The 20,025-nt window shown below is 42.5% G+C and overlaps 1 protein-coding gene and 1 long non-coding RNA gene across 5 annotated transcripts in view; one reads left to right on the forward strand and one right to left on the reverse strand.

The window, feature by feature from the left end:
* The window catches only part of SLIT3 (slit guidance ligand 3), a 518,859-nt gene that overhangs the window by 127,920 nt on the left and 370,914 nt on the right, over positions 1 to 20,025 (forward strand). The gene's annotated exons all lie outside the window — the stretch shown is intronic.
* LOC130602356 (uncharacterized) lies at positions 8,399 to 12,835 on the reverse strand. Of its 2 annotated transcripts, none has more exons than XR_008972888.1 (4): positions 11,918 to 12,835; positions 11,501 to 11,611; positions 11,325 to 11,422; positions 8,399 to 8,640 (listed from the first exon to the last, which is right to left on the reverse strand). It is a non-coding gene; the product is annotated as an uncharacterized LOC130602356 (long non-coding RNA). The 2 variants fall into 2 exon arrangements; XR_008972887.1 differs by having other exon boundaries at positions 11,683 to 12,835.

Consider the following 20,025-nt stretch of genomic DNA (forward strand, 5'->3'; position numbering starts at 1 on the left):
ATGAACAAAATGTTTGCATTCATAGACTGAAGTTGGTGTCTGTTGTGGAAATGACTGAATATCCTACTAAGTTACAACATAGTTATGCATGGCAGGAGTAGATCTTCAGCACGTGTTCAGGTTGTCACAAGCAGCCGTCCCTACTTAGATTGCTGCAATAGCAGACACAGCTACAGGTTGGGTAGAGAAACAGTTCAGAGCAGCTGAGGAGAAGGACTTAGGGCTGCTGGTTGGTGAGAAACTGAACATGAGCTGGTGTGTGCTTCAGCCCAGAAAACACCCGTGTGCTGGGCTGCACCAAAAGGAGCGTGACCAGCAGGTCAAAGGAGGTGATCCTGCCCCTCTACTCTGCTTGCGAAACCCCATTTGCAGCACTATGTGCAGTTCTGGTGTCCTCAACATAAAAAGGACATGGAGCTGTTGGAGCAAGTCCAGAGGAGGCCACGAGGATGATCAGGGGCTGGAGCACCTCCCACATGGAGATAGGCTGAAAACATTGGGTCTGTTCAGCCTGGAGAAGAGAAGCTGCGTGGAGACCTCAGAGCAGCTTCCAGTGTCTGAAGGGGGCTACAAGGATGCTGGAGAGGGACTCTTCATCAGGGACTGGAGTGACAGGGCAAGGGGTGATGGGTTCAAAATGAAACAGAGGAAGTTCAGGTTAGATATAAGGAAGAAGTTCTTTACTGTGAGAGTGGTGAGGCGCTGGCACAGGTTGCTCCGTCCCTGGCAGTGTTCAAGGCTTGACAGAGCCTTGGGTGTCATGGTTTAGTGTGAGGTGTCCCTGCCCATGGCAAGGCGTTTGGAACCATATGATCTTAAGGTCCTTTCCAACCCAAACCATTCTATGATTCTGTGATTAGGCCCTAGTTTTAGCTATGAAAATTAGCAAGCTATGAGCTAAAATGTCTGTCTAGTTTGGCTTGAATTGTTAAGATAGAAATAGAGAAGGAATGAGAACCCTGGAATAATAATAGCGAATTGATAGCTATCTAGATTTCCTATGCCAATTTAGCTATTTGTAGCTGTTAGAATGTGAACTACCATCTGGCTTCATAGATCTTAATCTCATACTAAATTACCATGACTGCTCCAGTTCCTCACTGAAAGTTTGTAATTGTGACAAGCAGCAAATAAAGAGAAAACACTGCTGAGCCCACAGACAAGGCTGATACCCCCCTCTGGAGGTAAAAATTGCTTGGTTTTAATAATACCCCAGTTAATCACTTAGGAAGCTCAGCTCCTTGTGTAAACTGCAAATCTGTGCCGTTTGTTTTTCTAACTGCATAGCTCTGGTGTACTCATGTAGGAATGATGCTCACTACTGTAGGACCTGATTTGCCAACAGAACTTTTGTTTAACTGGAAATCTTTCTAGTTCAGCTATTTATTTTAGTTTCTAGCCCGTGCCATGGTATTTCATGACAGAAGGTACTGCACTGTCTATAGTGGCTTATCCAAGCAAGGTGCTCCTTAGTAGCAGCAAATTGAGGATGGGGAGTTAGTTTGTCGTTTTTCTTTTCCTTGTTATTTTTGGAGTATTGCTGCAGTTATTACGGCTAGCAATGTCTGATAACTGGTGTTCAAATAAAGGCAGCCTTTATTGGAGCTTTCCAGTTCAAAGAGTAGCTATCAGAAGAAAGAGGCCAGTAGTATTTGGGGAAGGAGCTGTTGTTTGGTATGAGTTTAGGAGAAGAATTCCTTATAAATGGGTGGCAATTAACACACGTGTGACGTCCGGCGCTGGCAGGCGGCGGCATGGAGGGGGCCCCCGCTCCTGGCCAGCACGGCGTTGTAGCGGCGGCTGCAGGACGGAGCGGGTGCGGGGAGCCCGTGCGCGCCGCCCCGCCCGCTCCTCCTGCCCGGCCCTCCCGGCCGCCTGCCCCCGTTACCACCCGGAGTGCTGGGAGCCGTGCTGTGCCCGGCACGTGGGGTTCGGCTTCCCTGGGAGCGCGGTGGGCGCACTGGGGTGCAGCGCTCCCGTTCACTAGTCCTGAGTGGGACCCGGCCAGACGGGCGGCGTTACTTGCTAATGCCAGCCTGCGAAAGATGGAGAAGCAATTCCCATATTAATTATTCAGGAGAAATAAATGCTGTTTTTCCCAAGATACCAAACAGTTTTGAAAAGGTAAATGGCACACCGATCTACTGAGCCATACAGTGCTCGTTAGTTCATGTCAGTTTTGGCAGCACCACAGTAACACTGAAATAGTTGTTTGCGGTATAAACATGAAGGGGAAAAAAATCAATACCTACTATCACAGGTTGGATTAGTATTTCATAGTGTATCTACATACGGTCCTCCAGTATTTGTACTGATCATACTCAAAGCATTGGAGATGCATTCAGCCAAAAATTACTAACTGCAGCTCAAAACTAATTTAGAGAATAGGACACAAAGAGAAAACTATTTGACAAGCAAGCCACTAAAGGACATGGGATTCAAACATCACAAAAGACAACTGAACGCCAACTGAACAGTAACAGGTATGCACAAAGGCTCACATAACTGTTTGGGGGGGGGGGGGGTGTGATAGACTGAGTCCTTCTTAATCATTTATGAGGCTTCAAAAACCAAAAATAGAAATCTGTTCTAAAAGTAGAGAAGTTTGACTAAAAGTAGAAATTTGTTCGAAACAAGCTGAATGTAACTCTTTTTTTTTGAGCCAAGATTCAAAGGCCAGGCAGGGAGATGGTGGCCACTACAAGAGATTTGCCTCGGAAACATCAAAGGAATAAGCAAATGATAGGATTCCTCAAGAGTGCTTCAACTCCTTTCAGGCTGCAGTCCTACAGCCTTTACACCTGCTATTTTACTCACATGAAAAAATCATAATAATTTACAAGAAGTTTAAGTCTGTTTTAGGAAACACTGACTCTAAAAGGCTGTTACCTTCTGGTTACCGCTGTTCAAGGCTTCAAAATTATGAGGTTGCACCTTTTTTTTTTAAGGAGCCCACTAGGTTGCCTGTTTAAAGCCCCCAAACCATCGCAGCTGTGTCTTTCATTCAGTCGAGCTCAACCATGCACAACTACCTAAAAGTTACAATAGACAGTGCTTGTTTGATGTGAAAGTTTTGGGTAGGTGAGAGTCTGGAATGATACATGTGCAACAGACCATTTATAATGCATTTTCTCATGCTTGGTATAAATATCTTCCTCAGAGACGCATGTGGCATATTGTGGTGGGACAAGGGGGAATGGCTTTAAAATGAAGGAGGGTAGATTTAGGCTAAATTTTAGGAAAAAAATTCTTTATCATGAGGGTGGGGGGACACTGGCACAGGGTGCCCAGAGAAGCTGTGGCTGCCCCATCCCTGGCAGTGTTCAGGGCCAGGTTGGATGGGGCTTGGAGCAACCTGCTCTAGGGGAAGGTGTCCCTGCCTGTGGCAGGGGTGTTGGATGATCCTAAGGTCCTTTCCAACTCAAGCCATTCTGTGATCTCTGCATACTTATTTATATTAAATGCTGTATTCTGTAAAAACTTTGCAGTCTCCTGTCATGGTGAGACAGGGGAGCTGCAGAGACTGCATGGTATCCTTGCTCATGGCAGAGGGTTGGAACTAGGTGATCTTAAGGTCCTTTCCAACCCATAGTATTCTATGGTTGCATTCCTAGCATTTCACTTGCGGCTGATAATTAGAAAATTGAATTACCAAAGTAAATGGGTTTGTGCACACATGTCCAAATTAATAAGCCTAAATGTATCCAGCTAGAATTGCCATTTTGAGTGTATGCCTGGTCTATTCTAAAATCAGATTATTGTACATTGGATTGTAGTATAAATGTAAAGCTTAATAGTTGCTCCCTGTAAACAACATATATAGCAAGACATGTCATGGTAAACACTATTCTGATTCAGATATGCCAGTGTTTCCTACATGGAAGGAGGAAAAGACTTCTTTATGATTATTGTTATTTTGGGTGTCTGATTGTCTTTCTATTCTACTTTGTTATGGCTTGTTATCAGCAGGTATAAAGAATGACCTAACATTGAAGTAGTGGGAAAGGGCATGCTGTTTACTGACTTAGATACTGCAAGCACAGTCTCCCTCAGTGAAAGGAGTATTTTCTGTTTTGATGAATGGATTCAGATTTCATTTGGTTTCCCATAGTTACTGGGAAGCGATAGTGCAGTTAGCAAAGCAGCAAGGAAGCGGGGTCTTCTGTTATTTATACGTTGAAAATCTCATCATAAAGATTTATATCTCAATATTTCACAAACAGTAGACTCAGAATTACATCTTTCAAGTGGAGTCAAATACAGATGGTGAGATATTAAAGGAGCTGGGCAGTTCTTTATTGAGTGCCTTAATAGCTATCTGTGTTTTTAAAAGACGAGAGAAAACTGGAGAGATGTAAATCCTGTTAAGTGATGATTTTTTTTTAAGCAGAGTCAGAAAACATGCTAGATACTGTGAGGCAGTTTGGTCTTAGAAAATCCAGTGGCATTTCTTGGTCATCTAGATTACACTTAAGCAGAATCCATAGGCCAAATGTCTACATTAATCTTGTTTTATTCCAGTAAAGCTGGGGAGGGGTGGTGATGAAAGTCATTCCTTCTGTAGTTCCTTTATGTGTGTTTTGGTTAAAGCTGTTGGGTATGTACAGGTTATTTTGTGTGCTTCAGGTTACAGGTTTTGGCTTAGAATGGGGACTAAATGGAATCTAATGGTTTATATCAAAAGTTTAAAGAACTACAAACATTACTACAGTTACTAAATCGTTTGTGTGTATTACCAATCCTGTCATTTTCTGTCTTTACCAGGCTTTGCAACCATCTCGTGTCTATGTTTAGATACAAACAGACCCACAAATACATCAAATGGTGATAGGCATTGCAGTCCTAACACAGTTGCAGGCACAACAGACAGGCAGCATGCTTGATAAAGACTCCTTTTAGATCATGTGTCTTTGATAACTTCTAATGAAGGGAGTCAACCCTTTGAAATAAATTGATCTTTTAAAGCAATGATTTTAATAATGCGGCTGAGAACTTTTTTGTTATGTAGAACAGTTCTGCCTCGTCTCAGCTTTGCTGATTAAATTCATTTTTCAGGAATTCACAGTGCTTCAGGCTCCTGTGAAACCTCGCTTAGCTTCTGAGGATTTTTATTTAATGTGTGATGTGAATTGTGTAAAGCCTTTCCATAATCAGAAAGGTAATTTAGGCCTTTTCTGACCCCTTTTTTTTATCTTCCTCTGAAGAGGGAAGTTTCAATAGAGCTGGAAATTCTCCAAAGGCTCTTACACAACTGGTACATTCTGCTTTACCATAATGCAATCTTTCCACATTTTCTGTTTTTTCCTTAATTAACGGGTGGATGGAAGGGGTGTTAGATTCAGTTTCACAGAAGGATTTTATGCAACCACACAAGACAGTGTGAAAAGAAGGAATTTTGTAGGCAATAGTATTTTTGAAGTCGACTGCATTCTAGCACAGTAGTTTCCTCCTGCTGCATGTTATACAGTACTGCTGGAAACACTTGTGATTTGGTGATCCTGCTGTCTGTTATGGATTGCCTAAATGGGAGTTTTTCCTGTGGCTTATTAAATAGGGCATTCTCTGCTGTGCAGTGGGATTTGGGCTGCTCCACTCTCCGTTACTCGATGTAGGTTTGGCTGTGATGTTGCTGTACTGCATCTTTGGTTATATGCTTGGACAAGGAGGAAAACTTCCAGCTTGTGATTTGTGGAGCCTTTAGATGCAAATGTGAAAACTTTTTTGCAACACATCAATGCATAGATTGATAGCTTAAAAAGTTCTGCACATGTACAGCAATGCATAGCTGCAATTGTAAGGGGGAATGGTTGGAGCTCAGAGACAGCAGGAGTTTGTAAAGTTAGAAAGCACTGGAAAAGGGAATATTTGACAGCTTTAGCAGATACTGGTGGTAGACAAAGACCAAGGGGGAGGGAAAATTGCTTGATTTTTTTAAAGGAGTAGGTGGTTCATAGAGGTTAATAGGGGAACAGGAATCTGTGTCTGATAGTCCTTATGCTCCGCATAGAATAAACTGTAGCCAGTTGTAAAATAAATGTTATCTAGATTACCACTATCCTCTTTCCCTGCAAAGCAGAAGTCTGTTAGTTGAATAAGTGAGTGTTGCTAGATGTAGTTCTTCTGTGTCTATAACAGATATTCCTTCTGCAGACAACTGGAAAATGTAAACCAGAAATCCCAGATGGAAGCTGGGCCTGAAGGAAGACTTGTCAGTATCATCTTATTCTAGTGATTACACTGAAGTTGAGTTGTTACATGAGTGAGTTCAAGTTTAAGGAAGTCTTCCATTTCTGTGAAAGACATTCTGGTGTTGTGGAAGGGAAATATGTTACAGATTTACTTTTCTTTAACAAAATGTCTCTGTAGTTTATGCATCTAACTTTGCTTTAGCCTCCAAATTCAGAAGCTGAAAACTTCAAGATTTAGAACGAAGTGTTTGATATACCAGATAGTTTTGCTGCTGTTGAGAGGGACCTCACCAGTTTATAGAAGTAGGCCAGCATGTTCATGGAGCTCAGCTACATCCTGCACCTGGGGAATAATAATGCCCTGCAGCAGTACCTGCTGGGGCTGGCCAGCTGGAGATCAGCTTTGCAGACAAGGACTTGAGGGTCCCCGGGGGACAACATAACCCTAAGTCAGCAACATGCTCTTGCAGTAAAGGCATCCAGCAGCATCCTGGGCTGCTTTGGGTAGGGAATTGGTAGCGGGTTGGGGGAGGTGAGCCTTATCTTCAGTTGAGCAGTGCAACATGAACTTCCCAGAATGAGTCCAGCAAAGGGCCATGATGTTGATTAAGGAGCATCTAACACATGGAGAGAAGCTGAGAAAGCTGGGATTGTCCAGTCTGGAGCAGAGAAGGCTCAGAGGATCTTATCAGTGTATATACATACCTGATGAAGGGGACTAAAAAAGGCAGAGCCAGGGGCTTCTCAGTGGTGCCCAGTGTCAGGACAGGAGACAATGTGCAATTGAAAAACAAGAAAATCTATCTAAATATAAAAGGAAGACAGTTTTTTTTCCTGCCAGGGCTGTAGAACACTGGAACAGGCTGACCAGAGGGCTGATGGAGATCACCTTGGCAATATTTAAACCCTGACTGTACACAGTTCGGAGCAACATGCTGCAACCGCCCTTGCTGGACCGGGGTGTTGGACTGCATCTGCAGGGGTCCCTTCCCATGTCACCCGTCCCATGACTGGAAATTGCAAGGATACACAACTAGGAAGAGAAGAGAGAAGCATGTGAGACACACAACTGCTGGAAGGAAATCATTCGCTCAAAGCTGAGAATGTGCAGATGTTTGGGAGATTTTTTGAGAAGGAGAGTCAGTTTTTCCTGGTCATACAGAGATACCGGAGACACTTTGCACTGGGGTGCCCGTTGTCCTCAGTGTAGACTGCCGTGTAGGTGACTGATACCTTGGCTGTGCAATGTGCTACTTGGGTAGCACAGGTTTTAGTATACATCTTTGGAAAACTGATGTTCTAACGTGATGTATAATCCACTTACGTGAGACTGCAAAAAGCTTTTAGTTCTGGGGGACAGGATGAGCTGACTTCTGGTTGAGAACTTTAACTGGGGCTTGTTTCTTCTATGCTTCTTGACATAATTAAATAGGTCCACCCTGCCTTCAGTACTCCTTACTGCCACCCTATGATGGGTGCGTGGGAGCAGTGGGTGCTGCCAGTTGATTGTACAAGTTGTTCTGTTCCTGGTGTGGTAGGGTAAATACTGGCCTGACAAGAAACAGCTTCCTTGTGCTTTGTGGTGTTGCTGCTTTTTGCATGAGGGGATGTTTCAGAGAATGTTAGTGATAGGCTGTAAAAACACATGCATTTGTTTTCATCTTGATAAACTTTCATAAAATTCAGGCAGTTCTGTCAACTATGAATTAAATATCAAAACATGCAAGCAAGTAAAAGAGATTGGGCAGAGCCCTAAAACGTTTCACCTTTTATCCCTTAATAAGGGATAGCATGTGGAGATCTTAAGTTTTGGAGGGTCTTTGAGATTTTTAATCTGACACCTTTCTGCAAAGCTCTATACATCAACTACAGACTTCTCCCATAGGAGAGAGAGGAGCAGGGGAGAAGCGCTACCAGGTGGACTACAGATGAAGAATGCACTGGGAGCTTAATCACAGTCATGCTCTGCACTAAACATTCATCTTCTGTCTCAGTGACAGTGTTGAGGGGAAGGAGGTTTTGCGTGGAGAGAATGTGTGAACCTACAAAACCACAGACTGTAGCTGTGTGAGGAGGATCAAAGAGCAGTTTAGTTAATTCTGAAACCTGTAAATATTTGTCATTCATCATCCATGTAGCTTCTAAAATGAAGCGATCCTGAAACTTGAGTGTATTATTTTGAGACAGAAAGCTAACATTCTTACTCAGATTAACTACTGTTTTATTAAGCCAATATACAGAGCTGGTGGAGGTATACACAGCCTGAAAGAAATGTTCATTTTGTTAAACCAAGCTGACAGGCCATGATTACAGATCATCTATTTTTGTGATGCAAACTGGAAATGAATATAAACACCGTGGGCCAGACCAGGCTCATGTTGTGCTTGGTTTTGATAGGAGCTGTGTGCAACGCGTCTCCATAAATCACCTCCAAGATTAATTCAGTGATGTCCTGTGAAAATAGCCCAAGTCAGTATTCTTTCCTCAAAGTGTAGTTTTGCTTTTTAAGCTTTAAACTTTGAAACAGGGAATACTATAGTAGCTTGCATTAATTGTTGAATGTGATGGAGTGTACATTGTGTATAAAATCCAGTGTTCCTTGAGCATCATACCAGATAACAGCTAAAATTCCAAATAGGTATAGAGTGGGCTAACTTTCTGATGACAGTATGATAAATCCTGTGGTAGTTACGGCTATAACAGGCTGCTAATATGCATCTGAGCTCAGGAGATATTAAGCTATATATAGATTCTGCTGTTCCTAACAGATTGTTGTTGTGATACCTGACACATTTTTTGATGTTACATGCGTTCAGAAGAGCTGAGCTTTACATAATTTCTGGTTAGTGTTAGTTATGTGAAAACATATTAAAATGAGTGGCCTAGTTAGGAAACTGTCACATACTCAAGAAGGCAGGTTTGAAGATTTCTGCCAAAGATGCAGAAGCTGTCTTGATAGAGGCATTCTTTTCATGTCTTGAATTCAGCATGGTTGAAGGGTACAGTGAGAGGCCATCTGTCATAGTGGTGATCCCTGAAGCAAGAGCAACTCAAGTGTGTCCCTTGTTTGCAAGTGTTGCTGTCCAGCCGTTGCTGCCACAGCTTTCACGGGCCCTGTTAAGGAGAGCAGAAGGGCCAGGTCCTCGTAGCTGAACACTAGTCACAGCAGAAATGATTTTCTCTACCCAGAGACTGCCCAGTGCAAACAGCCTTCAGAGCATTCCTCAGACAAACTCCAAACAGATGTGTGAACATATGTATGCTGAGATCTTCTTGAGGCTCAGCTATTTCATGTACTTGCTAAGTTTAAAAGCAAAGGGAAAAGATGGTGCTGAGGCAGGGTTTTGCTAAAGTTTTATGCTCTGGATTCCAACGTGAGGATAAATTTGGATGGGGTGAGGTGGACGGGACATCAGTGTACATTGTTAATATGACTGATGGAGCCCGTGCTCTTCCTTCACATGGAACTTCATGTTACTGCTGGAGGTGCACAGGTATTTTAGCTGTAGGAGTCCCACTGGTTCATATCAAGAGACTTGTAGAAGAATGTGCATTGTATGGGCAAACTACTTCTCTTAATCTCTTGGGGAACTGTAGAATCACTTTTACTGAAGTTTTTAGCTTGTTTTGCAAAAAAAAAAAAAACAACCCCAAAAAGCAACTGAAAATAGGGTTGTCTTATTCAAAGTATTGGGCATTGTCCCTTATCTGTTTTATTGCCAACTTTGTGTATAAGTTCCAGTATTTCAGAAACCATGGCTAGTAAAGTTGAAGATGATTTTTAATCTTGTCCTTAGAGCAGCGTATTACGACCGTGCTTGCAACAAAAGGTTAATTTGTTTTTTTCCACACCTGAAATGTGTCCAAGTTGACCTTCCTTTTCTCTTTGGGTATTTAGTTGCATGTCTTCAATAGGTGATGTAATAGGTCATATGCTGTTCAACAATATCTAGGTCTTTAGGTCTATTTATTACCTTCTGAATGCTAGCTTGATGGTTCAGTTCTCGTTGTCAGGGGCTATTAATCACTGTAGTTCAGATCTAACCTTTAGCATAGAGACAAGCGTGTTCCATATTTTTTTACTTGCAGGTAAATACCTGAGGCAATGCTCCTGGCCCCTAGGGGAGACACGTTATGAGACAGATGGAGCTTTGTTTTAGCTCCCGTGTCCGACAGAAATGCTTTCAGAGAACTGTTTGTTGTTTCCTTTGCACAGACATTTACAAATTTGGGATTTATGGGTTTTCCTGTTCCTTGCTGAGGCTTTACTCAGATTAACTACTTCAGTGTCCTTTTGACATCTCCTGTCTTTCTCTTTATAGAGTGGGATAATGGAGTCATTTAACTCTTGAGAACCACTTGACTTCTGATCACAAAGTTGTGTGGTCATAATGATGCAACCATGACAGCGATTTGCTGTTGAACATTTTCACTGTTGGTGTGGTTAAAGATTTATTTTCAGAAAAAAGCATCTGCAAGGAATGCAGTTGAATTATGAAGCCACCTAGCTTCTACTAACCAGCTCCAATCCTTTACCGGGATATTACAGGAGTATTGTTCCATTTTGGTCTCCACAATAACTGAAGTACTAGAAAATGGTAGCCACAGAAGGTATTTTTGCCTGAGAATGTTTTTGGTTCACTAACAGGACTTTTAAGCCAAAAAGCAGTAGCTGTGAGCCTTGACTTTGAGAAAACATTGAATTTGGAAGTTGTTCACAAATGTGTCAGGTTTGGGAGTAGGTGATGCTGAGGTTGGAATGTTGCATTTTAACCTAGTTGGACATGGCTGCTTAAGGAACCAAGTGATGATCAAGAGTCTTTAACAGTAACTGTTAAAGCTGCTAGAAAGTTGCTGTGTCCTACACAGAGCAGACCTGTGCAGGTGCAGTCAACCTGAGGTCAGCCATGACCAACTGTGCTGCTGCATCTCCTCAGAGCTGGTGTGGGGACATGGGAGGCAGAGGGGAACCACAGTGGTCAGTGTGAGGGGTCCTGGCAGTCTCTTCAGCCACCTGATAAATGCATCCCTCTGAAGCAATACCTTGTCGTGCTTCTAAGAGTCTCTTTTCAGAGAAAAAGATCCTGGCATTTGTTGAATGAATGCCATTATAGAATTTGAACTTCTCTTACTTACCTGTCTGACGGTGTTTTGCAAAGGTGCTGTTCCTAACAGAAGTGCTGTTTGGGCATGAACCTGTAGGATGCCCTGCCAGTCAGCTGATGGAGGTTTGTCTGAGGGAAAAAATACTTGGCTTTGTGTTCATTTACTCTGGGTTGCTGTCTTTAATCTAAAGCCTTTCTCTAACCTACATTTCCCATTGAAACAACAAGGTAAGAGTATAAATTGTAGTTTTCAGAGTTGGACAATTCCCTGATGGGAAGAGTTGTTCTAGGAGCCAGTTTAAAGGATTGTTGAAGAGGCTGTATAAGAAAAACATTTACATAGAGGTGGGCACTCATGCTTGCTTACCCCGTGTCAGTCTGACAGAGACCTGAAGGAGCCACTGTTCGACCTTGGGGCCAAAAGCAGTTTGGCTTGCAAAGCTGTGTCCCCTGCCCCAAGCATTAGGCCAGGGCAGGCGAGCGCATAGCCTGCATCCCAGTGGGATGGGGGGAGGCACAGGAATGCCGCCATCTCCTTGGATGGAGCCTGGATGAAGTTGCCTGACAATCTGTGGTGCGTGCACACCTGTCACAGACAAAGGGAAAACAAAACCCAAACCAAACCTGGAAGGTGACTTGTGTAAACGCAGTGCCATGGTAGCATGTTGACTCACAGTGCTGGGAGCCTGAGACTCGGGCGGCACCCACTGTGTCTCACAGCAGCCCTTTTGCTCTTTCTGTGACAAGTTAATTAAGGTGTCCTGCTTAAATTCCTGTTCCCATCTTTTGTCTGGCCTGAATGTGCTCATGAAATATTGCTAAGTGTGTTTTGCATGACCATTTTAACAGGGGAAAAAAAAAACAACATTTGCTTTGACAGCTTGGTGTTTGCAGTTAGCAGGAGGTTTGTTTGATATTCTGCAGAACAGTAAACTCACTGGAACTATTTCCTACTCCGTTTGTGTGCTTGGGTTGGAGGCACACAAGTGGTTTGCAGTGCCATTTGTCAGGATCAGCTAGAAGAGCAGCACATGCTCAATGCAGGCGTTAAATCTTGCTTGGATGCACAGTTATTTCCAGAAGAATCTCGCATTATATTTGATGCTGCATAGGGTATAACTTTGCTTCTGGGAGTCTTTTCTCAGAGAAAGAGAAGTCAGTCATGTAAAGACTCATATGACTAAGATGCCTAATATTGCGACTTGGATTATGTGGCCTCTGGCACCCTCAGATCTTTTGTGGGAACATGTCATTCAGTAATTCAAAGCTGAGATTTTTGCTAGTTCTGAGTATTGTTCAACTGTACTTCAAGTAGCATTAAGAAAACAGTAATAAAATGAATTTATTTTAAATAACAAAAAACTGCGTAGAATTAAGGGAACCTGATTTTGAGGTGGTAACCAAGAAAAAAACCACTCATGCCAAAATATCCCGTGATGCTTCAAGAAAAGCAAACATAGTAAGGATTAAGTTATAACCTGTTGTATCTTTAATCCCTGCTTAACATGTGAATGAAAAGAACATTTCTCTATTGAGGAATTAAATGCTCTATATTTACATTTTCTTTATGAACCGGGAAGGAATGAAGTCATTCCACTGCATTCTCTTTTGCTTGAGTGGCATTTGATTTCACACTCTTTAGTCAACTCTGGAGTTGTATTTTCCATAATAAAAAGAGATTCGTTTTCCCCTGCATGTTTAAAATCCATTGCTTCCCTTGGATCTTCAGCCAAGGGTTGATTGGTTTGTTTTTGTTTTTTTTTTTTGCTGTTAGAGACTCTCCAGCCAAGATTTTGGGGAATTTTTTTAAGGGTTTTTCTTACCTACATAGACTCTAAAGTAGTGTCAAACAATGCGTTATAGAGAGTGTTTGAGACTGCCATCTTTAAATCACTGGAGCACAGAGAGCATAAGCAGATGTTATAAAGCACTTTGATCTCCATTATGCCAAGAAACGTGCTAGTGGTGATCTAGGCAGGGTCTCTGTGATGCCTGAGATGCATAGTTTAAAAGTAGGAGTCCACACCAGCATTTACAGCATCAGAATCTGGGAGACAACTGCAGTTAAGGATGGGAACCCCCACCCCATCATACTTCCACTTTCTTTTCTCCCAAGGGAGCATTTTCAGTTGTTCCTTCTGTTGCTGAGATTGTTCACCTACTGTTTCAGATCAGAACTGTCAGAACTGGGGCAGGCACAACAGTGCACAGCCCAGAATTTCTACATCAGAGGGATTTTTTTCTTCAAGACCCAAGCGCTGTAGTGTTGAATATCAGAGCTCTCCTGTTTCTTCACATAGATGAGCGTGTTATTTCTGAAGGTGTATCAAACATCCAGTCTATAACACCCTGCATTTGATGTCTGAATGGTAAAGAGGCCAGAAGTGAAAGCACATAATCCTGCTTTAAGAACTGCTAATGCCTGTTGACATAAATGAGTACTGAGGGTTCTCAGCAGTCCTGAGCCGACGCTGCCACAGCCAGAGGCCAACTTCAGACAACTTTATTTTATTCCTACTTATGTCCCTAGCCTGGAATTTGGATAAAAGCTATTGTTATTTCAGAAACCATATTTTAAAAAAGAGGCTTCCTCGCTTCTGATTTATTTAAACTTCATGTTCTTCACAGGGGCTTCAGCAAACTGTTCTCATAACTGAGTTCAGATTATTTCAGCTGTTTTATTGTCATTTCCTCTGGTGAACCAGGAACACAATATTCTCAGCCTCTGCGGAGGAACTTTATGCAGAGTAAATAATTCATCTCTCTGCAGAATCATTTTATTATTGTTTCTATTGCAGAAAGTTACAATTGCCCCATTTTTAGAAATCACATAAACTAAATCTGAAGAGGTTTTCATAAAAGTATAAAAAATAGATGGAATAGACTTGAAGACCAATATTCACATGCTAGGAGAAGGATTGTATTTTTTTCCTTTTCTAAAATTAGATTCTGCAAAATATGTTGAGAAATGACTCAAAAATCTCTTGTGCTTTATTCATGTGTTCTGGTTAGACTGTAATAATCTAACCCTTTGTGTTCGTATACTTGGAGAAAGCTAAAATGCATTGATACTGTTGCACAATACAGAGAACTAACATGCTTCAATGCATCAATGTTTGTAAAAATAGACAGTAGAAGGGATTCTGTGGCATGGGGAAGGTTCATGTGGTCACACGTTTTTCGTAGAGCTCTCATGCAGAAATACAAGAATAGGAAAATGAAATATTAGTAGTAGTCTTTGAACAGAGGCCTCAATACAGCAGAGTGGCCAAAGTGTATTGCAGCAGGAGTGAGAGCAGCTATAGTGCTCCTCAGAGTCTACTAGAGACTCTAGGATCACTGGGAAGAGATGCCCAAAGGACAATCAACACAGCACCAGCTGTAAGCTGCTTGTGTTTACAGCAGTCAAACAGCAGCTGGAAAAAGCACCTGGTTGTTGGATTTGGAGCTTGCTGCTTATTGGAACAGCATTTGGCCGGATCAGAGGCTCCCTGTCAAAAAGAAAGGTTAAATGTAGAATACCCAAGAATGTAACTGAATAGCAGCTCTGTCTTTGTATGAATGACAATACTGGCATGGCACAGAGCTGCTCCTGGTAGAAATGCTGATAAAAGTATAACAATGCTTTTATGTATTTCTCTTCTGACTCCTTGATATTGTGGTTTGACCAGAATGAGTAGGAAATATATCTGAAGGAAATTTTACTGTGAAATTATTTCTTTTCCTGTTGAAGTAGTGTGGATAACTGTCTTGGACTGCTTATTTCCTGGAGTATTTGAGGAAATTTCAGTGCTCATTGGGACTTTACAAATCCTGGATATCTCCAGGCCATGCTTATTCTTACCTGTTTAACAGAGCCATGAGACAGGTTATTTACTTTCTCCCAATCCTATTATAGTTGTATAAGAATATCTGTATATAATACTAATAATATATATCTAACTAGCTTCATTGCATATATGTATATAAAACATAGATTTATATAAGAATGGACTAATTGTGTGGGAACGTATTTTAGAATGGAAAGCACAACTTCGTTATTTGATCAGTAAGGGCCAGAAGGCTGCAAAAAATTAACTGCTGTAATATTGGAAGATATTTTAGGAAATGCTGGATGTTTCTGGGAAATAGGGTAGAAAAATAGAGTAGAATGTGCTCCTAGCTTTAATTTCTTAAGAATGTGATTAATTAAAATGTTATGTGTGTTTCTACTACTTGTAAAAGTGCCAGTGAGCAACCAGTGATGCTTGCCGACGTGTATTTTCTACTTTGGAATGTAGAGGAATAAAGACAACAAAATAGAAAGGTGTCCATGTCAGGGTACATGACAAAAATAATGGGAACTAAAGGGTAATAGCATGTTTTTCCTGTTTGTCTTCTCCTTTGGTAGCGTGTGATGGATAAAAATGTATGTTGTTACCAGTATGAAGAAGTTTCAGCTGCATATAGACAAATGCTTGAGTGATGACTGCAGGTTTTCCAATGTGTCTCTACATTCAAGTGGATTTCCCATGTGTTAGCAGCCATAAAAATGTTATGCATGCAAATGCCTAAACTTATTTTCTCATAGAAAGAAACCAGTTTAACTCTTCTTCCTCCTTCACTATGAATCCCAGATCATAATTTTACAGCAAATGGTTGCAGTGGCAATCTCTTTCTTACTCTGGAAAGTAAGGTTTCTGTATTTTCTGTTACATGTGCATTGCAGCCCTTTTCAGATTGATATATTCTGATTGTGCTCCTCTTGTTCAGAAGTGGTGAGTGCTCTCCTCTCCTATTCCTACATCATCTAAAATTGTCTCCTGCGGGGAGCCCTTACTCCAGGCTATCCATAAGCATTATCAGAAGTTACAGGATACCCTGCAAACTTTCTGTTTATCACAGTTTTGGGGATCCTGCACCAAATGTACTTTAAAAGTATGTTCCAAGATTGGTAAAAAAATACCTTCTTAAAAATGCCCGATGAGCTGAGAGCTCCCAGGTCCTGACAGGTCAGTGAGCATCACTTTCAGGAGCAACTGAGAGCTGCAGCATCCCCAGGGTCACTTGAGCAGGTTTCCAGTGCTTTGGGGACTCTGCCTGGGGCTCCAGAAACACACTCTGAACTTGGTGGTTTAAACCAAGGTGTTCTTAAATCAACCCAGTAGATTTTTCTTTAACAAAAGCTTGCTTTATATGGAACTTTCTGATGAGCTCCAGTCAAATGGTATGTATGTTGGACAGCTGGCTGAACAATGAGGTTTTCTTCCACATCAGGTTGAAGTTCTCTCCTGCCTGATTCTCTTCAGCCTTGCTGCATAGGCTTTCTTTGGGGTTCTTTGCTCTGTTAGCCAAATGGTGTGGAGAGCTATTTGTCCCATAGAGCAGTTGCCTGCTTCTCCTTCCTCCAAATACCACTTGTGAATGATGCATTAGAATGTGTAATTTTATATGCTTTTGACTGAAAAACACAAGAAAGAAGTGATGAGTCTGAGTTAAGAGATGTAAATGAGTGGAAGTTTCTCATTTGGTTGCCTGGAAGCATAACAGGGTAAAAAGATCTAGTTTCTGTGACAAATTTTCTCCTCTTTTAGCTAATACTGTGGATTATTGCGTTCATCTTAAGCCCATGGCAGGAAACTAGAAACAGGGGTGTTCAGAGCAAGGTAAAATTGCAAGAGGTCAGGCACCACAAGATGATGGAGAAAGTGTGTTTGGCAGAGCTGGTGTAGCTGCAATTTGCAAAGCAGTAGTGTTTGGGAGTGCTCCCTCCCTCCCTCCCTCCCCCTGTGCGATTAATCTCTCCTTTTCTTTCCCCTTGCTATTTTTCCTTTCTCAATCCACAGAATTTAGGCTAGGTGGTGTGATCTCTTCACACAAACCCTCTGCTGTTCTGGTGCTGTGTGTGCAATGGCTGTTTAATTTGGGCAGCCCTGGTTACCCAGCCATCTCTTAGTTTTCTCTTACCCAGCTTTCTCCCGTGGACTATATCTGCTGTCTTGTGCCTGTGTGGGGCATCAGCATAGATGCCGTAGTCATGTGCTGCAGATAACTAGATGAGTGTACCCAGTTTCTGTGGTGGGATACAGATGAATGCACAAGCACAATTCAGTTGAAACCTCTGTTTAAGTGTTGAAACAATCTTAAATCCAAGTTACGCAGCTTGTTAGTGAGGGCCTGTAAACAGCGATTCCAGAAGCAGTCTGTGGGGCCCAGCTGTAGCCTACTCCCCTACAAAGCTGGTGCAGGGCCTGGAGCACAAGTGTGATGGGGAAGGGCTGAGGGACCTGGGGGTTCAGTGTGGAGAAGAGAAGGCTCAGGGGGGACCTGATCGCTGCCTACAAGTGCCTGACAGGAGGATGGAGCCAGGAGGGGGTGGGCTCTGCTCCCAAGGAACAAGGGATGGGACAAGAGGAAACGGCCTCAAGCTGCCCCAGGGCAGGTTTAGATGGAGCTGAGGAACAATTCCTGCCCCAGAGGGTGCTCAGGCATTGGAACAGGCTGCCCAGGGCAGGGCTGCAGTCACCGTCCCTGCAAGTGTTCACACAGCGTGGAGACGAGGCCTCGGTGCTGTGGGTTAGTGGTGGCCTTGGCAGGGCTGTTGGGGCATGATTGGGCTGGGTGATCTTAAAGGTCTTTTTCCTACCCACTTGATTCCATGATTCTATCCTGAATCATGTTATTGCTTATGATTAATAGATTATGTATTAATTTTATCTTTAAGAAAGCAAGATTTTTCTTTTTTAGAAGTAGTTAAGTAGCATCTAGTAACCATTTATTTCAGAGATAAAGTAAATTTCTGGAACTGAATCTAATCTGAACACCTCCATGTTTGGCAAGCAGAGGAAGCCTATCCCTGTTTCATACTGCCTCTAAGTGAAGACGCATTGCTCACGTGGAGCCTCTGTTGGAGTAGACTGTGATAATGCTGTATGGTAGCACACATTCAGAGGGGGACATGTGGGACATGTTTGACTCTCGCAGTGCTCCTGAGGCAGGCAGGGTGCTGCGGTTTGTCAGTGTGTGGTTGAGAGCCCTGACCTTCTGAGGGCAGCTGCTCCTGCATCTGCCCATCAGAGCCCTGTGGTGTGGATACAGCAGGGAGAGCAGCCGGGACACCCTGCATGGGCCATCTGTATGGCCAAGCCAACACAAGGAAAGACCTAATGGGTCTGGCAGCTTCCCAACAAGAGGGCTTCTCCTAGGGTGAGACGACAGAGCCAGGATTTCACAATGCAGCAGTTTGTGATATATTCCACAGCTGGATTATTTTTTTAAAGCTTTATATATTGTCTTTACAGGCACAAATTGTATCTTGAGTTCAGCACGCACTCAGGTTGATGTAGCTTGGTAAAGATGTTTCTTTTCTGTGATACTCAGCGGGGTGAGCGAAGGTTTGCAGACACAAAAGATGAGAGGGATTTTTTCGGGGAGGGGCATTTTAATGTGTTTTGCTTTGGGCTGTGAAGTGCTGGAAGTGCTGCAGAATTCTTTCTGTCTCTTATTTTAATTTTTATCTGTGTACCAGGCACTCATCCATGCTCTCTGCCCTGCCAAAAAGACTTCAGCACTAATGTGACAGACCACCCTGCCCGTGGGTGAGGTGCATAATTCTTTCTCGGAGCAGAGATCTTGAGCAGAGGCTGCTTATTATGTCGAAGTGCATGTGGTTTTCTGACACGAGTTACTTGGCAGTCCGGAGAAAATATTAAACACTACTTAGCTTGGAAAGACCGGGAGGGCTTAAATGCACAGTAAAAAATGTCTGCGTTTCACTTCTCTGTGTCTGTATCAGAGACTCTTGGTGATGGTCAGAAGGGTTCTTCCCTTGCCCTTAAGTACATCCTCTTGGTTGAGTGTGCTTCCCCCGTCTGTGTCAGGAACTGCTGGCATTTGTGCAAGGATGGTTTGTTTTCTTTGCATGGCTGTCTATTGAATTTCTAAATGGAGATTAAAATGACTGGTATTGAAAAGGAAGTAAAACCCCAAACCCAACCACTTGGAGCTGGGCATTTCTGCACTCTGTTTCCATTTCTGACAGTGCCTCTTGGGCCTTGTTTGTGCCACACAGCCTTTAAAAAACCGTTTTTAGCTTTAGAGCTATGTAATGTTTTCAGCATCAGTATTACTGTTTGTGTTGTGACAGAGTTATTTTTTTCATGTAGTAGCTTCCATTTAAGATCATAAATTATAGTTTTTAAAGTCTCTCTTCCATTAAAACACAGCTGACTTCTGGACTTCAAAACACACTTTTAATTATTGAAAATCATTAGAAATTCTCTTCTAAGGATTTAATTCCTTTAATCAAGCTGGCTGCTGACAATAATGGAAAATTTTCTTCTTTTGTGGATAGCCGTTTAATGTTAAATGCTGAATATTTACTTTTTTACTTGTGTTTTTATAGTAATATTTATATTAGAACCTAGTTTGAACAAGTGTTCTAATTGGCAGGGTTTTTTTGCAGTGATGTCATTGTGCTCTGTGATGTCATTGTGTGAGAAAGCAATATCCCTGTGTGTGCCCATCACTTAGGTAGGAAGAAGCTGGGCTTTGTACCTATGCATGTGTCTGCGTGGTGCCGGGAGGTGCCCATTGTGCCGGCACACATGGTGATGTCTGTGTGATGGACATGGGCAGCCTGCAGCAGAGCTGAGAGAAATGCACTTGACACGGGTGTCACAAAACAGGGCAGCCAAGAGAGGTCCAGGGTTCGTGTCACAAGGCTCTCCTGACGCTTCAGTCCCCAGCAGCTT

The sequence above is a fragment of the Pezoporus wallicus genome, unplaced genomic scaffold (genome assembly GCF_028554395.1).
Source record: "Pezoporus wallicus isolate ANWC-B61680 ecotype Strahan unplaced genomic scaffold, APGP_CSIRO_Pwel_v1 contig_4161, whole genome shotgun sequence".
Taxonomy (NCBI): Eukaryota; Metazoa; Chordata; class Aves; order Psittaciformes; family Psittacidae; genus Pezoporus; species Pezoporus wallicus.